Source organism: Podarcis erhardii (genome assembly GCF_964252035.2).
Source record: "Podarcis erhardii genome assembly, chromosome: 9".
Lineage (NCBI taxonomy): Eukaryota > Metazoa > Chordata > Lepidosauria > Squamata > Lacertidae > Podarcis > Podarcis erhardii.
This window is the reverse complement of record NC_138512.1, coordinates 57,952,536-57,957,117: the sequence shown is the minus strand read 5'-3', so window position 1 is coordinate 57,957,117 and position 4,582 is coordinate 57,952,536. Positions and strand designations below refer to the sequence as shown.

The following is a 4,582-nucleotide window of genomic DNA, read 5'->3' as shown; positions in this document are numbered from 1 at the left end:
GGGTTATTTGTGGGGCCTGCCTGGTGTTTTTACATGAGTAGAATGTGTGCTTTTATTTAAAATGCATCTCTGGGTTATTTGTGGGGCATAAGAATTCGTTCATTTCCCCCCCAAAATATAGTCCAGCCCCCCCACAAGGTCTGAGGGACAGTGGACTGGCCCCCTGTTGAAAACGTTTGCTGACCCCTGAGCTAAGAACTAAGGGTAGGGTGATCAAATGTTGCTTGTGATAAAGTGTCATACTGCAGCACCAGACTAGGTTTCTTCAACCTGGTGCTCTCCAGATGTTTCAGACCATAATTCCCACCAGCATGGGAGCCAACTCCTAAAGGCCGAGGTCCCTTCAGCCCCACCCCCTGAACCAACATGGTCATGCTGACTGGGGCTAATGGGAAATATAGCCCAAGACAACTGGAAAGTATCAGTTTGGGAAAGGCCATTCTTGGCATTACCAAGGGAAAGAGAAGGAGGAAGGAAACACGCAGAACTGCTGTTTTCAGCAGCCACCCCCAAGTGTATCCTGCAAGGTCTTGTTACGGTATGGCTGCAGTGAGGAGGATCAAAGGGCAAAGCATAATAATTCCTAATTCCTACACCCAAGTTCTTCATTATGTTTGGGTGTCTTCAGAAATATACCTGGATTTAAACAGGCTTGGGTAGGGGTCCTCTTCCACTTTCAGAGATGTTTCAGCACAACAATACTCCAGCAACTACCTCTACAAACCTGTGCAGTAGTTCACAAGGAGGACTTCCAAACACCCTGCGCAATGTCCTCCAATCAGATGTCAAGAAGTATCTATACAATGTTTAGAAGACATCTGAAGGCAGCCCCTGCATGGGGAAGTGTTAAATGTTTAATGTTTTATTATGTTTTTGTATATGCTGGAAGCCTCCCAGAGTGGTTGGCGCAACTTAGTTAGATGGGCAGGATACAAATAATAAAATTATTATTATTTCTTCTTTGACCAGGGATTTCCACAATAGGCTCACAGAATTCTTTGGTGGTGAATGGATGTTGCTTAGCCTTTAGGTGTTGCTACATGTGCAAACATTTTTCCTTCACTAACTGTTGCTTTTGAATGCTCCAATACAGTTCCAAAGGCTTTCTGAAGCCGTACAAATTGTTATTATACCTTTAGTATCAATGCGCCAAAATGCCAGAGTGTTCTGTTCCAACCAAGCCATTGCAACAGCAGCAAGAACAAGTCCAAAAGGTGTTTGGCTGCAGCAGGTTCATTGTCCAACCAAAAAGGCAGAGTAGAGTAGAAGGATCTGGGCAGCAGAAGGTTACCCCAGAAGATGCTGTGTCTTTGGATTACTCATGTAATCAGATCAATGAGTTCACTCTCCTTTGATGACTGTGGCTTTCTTCCAAGAGTACTCTTGTGCTTGACCACTTGAGCCCTTAGCCTTGCTCCCAAGATCCTGTGTGTGGATACACACACACCACAACAAATGGTTGGGAGGTGATGGGACACGTGTCCACACTATTTTGCAGCCTGGTCTCTTTTTCTGCTGCCATTTTGTGTTATGCCACACACCCCATGGTAGCCATTTTGTGACTGGCACCCAAGATACTTTCTAAAAATTCCAAAGGTGCCCCACTGGCCCCAAAAGCTTGGCAACCCCTGTGACACCCAATGGCACATTGCCTCTGAGAATGAACAAGTCTCAGAACTGCAACATTCTTCATTGGTTCTTCATTCTTCTTTTCCTTTTAATCAAGCTGTAGGAGACAACTGCCTCTACAGCTTGAGACGTGATCTAGGAGCAGACATAAAGTGTGGTGGTACTGCAACATATTGAAAGAGTTTCACTTATACTTGTTTAAACCTCATATTGAAGAAAATTAGGAAATTCCCCCTTTTGAATAAGAATTCTAGAGGGAAAATGCCCCTACTCATTCTTATGGACTTTGCTTTAGAAATCTGTAAAGAGTACAGTTGCACTCATGAATATAATTAGCCCAGCCATCATTTAATTTTGATTTATTAACTAATTTAATCATCCCTATTGTAGTCTTGCCTGCCCTATAAGTAATTTGCTATTTTAATGTTTTGGGTCAATACTAATTTCATAATCTGTGAAATGTTGAATTAATAACAATTAAGACTTACCATCAGGATCTCACTCCTTTGATTAATTCTTTCCACTGTCAATTCGCCCCCTTTTCACAATAATTTAGACAGCTGATCCAATAAAAATAGCTTCTATAAACCAGGGGTGGCTAAGTTTGTTTGGTCACATTCACCACTAGTCAACTCTTTCTGAGAACTGTATGCCAATAATGAGTGCACACTCTCACACAGGACACACAAGCAAAAAAAAAAAAAAAACCCTTCTCAGCTGATTCTTCTCAGTTGCAGAGGGTAGGTTACCATTCCCATTCTGCCATTACCATCCCCACTTCTTCATTCCTTTCCCAGGGGTGTGTGATTCCATTCACACTTTTGTCAAATACGTCCTGATAGACCTGGAGTCAGCGTTAACCACTTCCAATTAGCCTCTGACTTTGCCTCCCCCACCCCCGCAGCACACAAATACACTTCTGTACTTCAAAGTCTTTGAGAAGGTGTTACAGGATAATCCTTGACAGTTGCTTTATCTTAATCTTCCAGGTTAAAAATAATTAAATATTAAAAGGTTCTATTTAGTGCCATGTCAGGCATACGTAATAGCCTTCCTTTATCAAGCTGCTATAGTGGTAGCTAATTATTAAGTGAGTTCATGTATGTCTTGTTATTTAATCTCCCAGAACTGATAACTGATGTCAAATGCTTATTAGTAATTCATTCCCTGTTCATCTAGCTGACACACTACTGGCAACACCTAAACTACACTGGTGCTGGACAGTGTGTTGGGGTCCCATGAAATCTAGTGTAGCATTGCAGCAATAGGGTGTTCTAGTGCTAGGACCTAGAAACTTGTTGCACTAGCTGTGATTCTCTCAAAGTTCCACACCCCATTCTTCAGCATGGAGATAATAATACCACCCTATCTTACATGTCAGTTGGAAGGATTACTAAGGTAAAAAGGTAAAGATAAAGGACCCCTGGATGGTTAAGTCCAGTCAAAGGTGACTATGCGGTTGAGGTGCTCATCTCGCTTTCAGGCCGAGGGAGCTGGCGCTTGCCCACAGACAGCTTTCTGGGTCATGTGGCCAGCATGACTAAACTGCTTCTGGTGCAACAGAACACCGTGACAGAAACCAGAGCGCACAGAAACACCATTTACCTTCCTGCCACAGCAGTACCTATTTATCTACTTGCACTGGCGTGCTTTTGAACTGCTAATACAGGTGCCGCAGTGTCTTGCTATTTCTCAACTGGAATAATAATGAATGAGCAAAGATTCTGGCAACCAAGATGAAGGAATCGAAGGGGTAAGGCATGAAGTGTTCCTTTTAATTAAAAGTAATTGTTGTTCACAACTGGACTCATTAATATGTGAAAAGGTTGGAAAGGCTCATGGGAATCCCCGGGCATTTCTGTCCCATGCTGTTTTGTGCATGTTCAACTTGATTAATAAGGAATCTTCACAAGTTGTATGCATTCGCAAAATGGTTTTTTATGTTGCTGGGCTTGAGTGGGGTATTGGCAACTCAACAAATGAATGTTACTATAATGCTGAATCGGCAGAGATCAAAAAGAAAAAGAAGGATAATTACAAGGAGCCAGGGAAAGAAGGTGTAGCCTCTTGCTCTCTTCCCCAACGGCCAATGGCTCATCTCAGTTTTGGTTTCTTGTTTTCTCTGGAAAGATTCTGTGTACTTGTATGTTTGGTCAGATGGTGGTGCTACAAAAAAATGGCCTATTTTATATCTCTTATTCTCTAGAACAGGCAACAAGCATCTATAGCAGATGAAGAAAAGGTAGGATGCTTTGCTCAGCTAAAACAGTTTTATGGGAATGTATGTAACATACAATCCCATGACTCCAGTTTCTTATAATCTTCAGTGGCTACTTGGGACCACAGTATCTGAAGGACCACCTCAGCCTATGTGTATGACATGCCTAGCTCTGAATTGGTATCAGACACAAAGTCCTTAGAAGATGAACTGCACCCAAGAGTTTCCAAGAGTGGAAAGAGAGTGTAGCCAGCAAGTCTACTAGGCACTGATAGCCTTACCATCCAGGAATCTTTCTAATCCTCTTTTAAAGCCACTGACATTGGTGGTATCACTACTTCCTGTGGGAAGTAATCACTTTGTGACTATGTGCTGTGTGGAGAATTATTTTCTTTGGTCTATCCTGAATCATCCAAAGTTCAGCATCACTGGATGACCCCAAGTTCTAGTGCTATGGAAGAGGGAGAAAACCCAATTTTGTGTATTTAATTACTCACCCACCAGCCCACTTTGCAGAAGGCAGTTGTGTTTTACTCACCTCCTAAGACCCTAGAAACCTTCGAGCAGTTTGGATGCAGTGCAAATGTGAAATAAAGCCGGTAACATTTATGTCTGTATAACATACAAGGCTATCTTAACATTCACACAGGAATTGAGCCTGAGCAGCAGAAGCCATGATATCCATGTTCATTAATTTCAACAGGTCTACTCAGAGTAAAACATAGTTGAATGCCA

The 4,582-nt window shown here is 42.3% G+C and overlaps 1 long non-coding RNA gene across 1 annotated transcript; it reads right to left on the bottom strand.

The window, feature by feature from the left end:
- Window positions 1-846: 846 nt before the first annotated feature.
- On the bottom strand, window positions 847-2,835 carry LOC309349357. The gene is made up of 2 exons (XR_014159873.1): window positions 2,118-2,835; window positions 847-1,764 (listed from the first exon to the last, which is right to left on the bottom strand). It is a non-coding gene; the product is annotated as an uncharacterized lncRNA (long non-coding RNA).
- Between the last annotated feature and the right edge of the window lie 1,747 nt (window positions 2,836-4,582).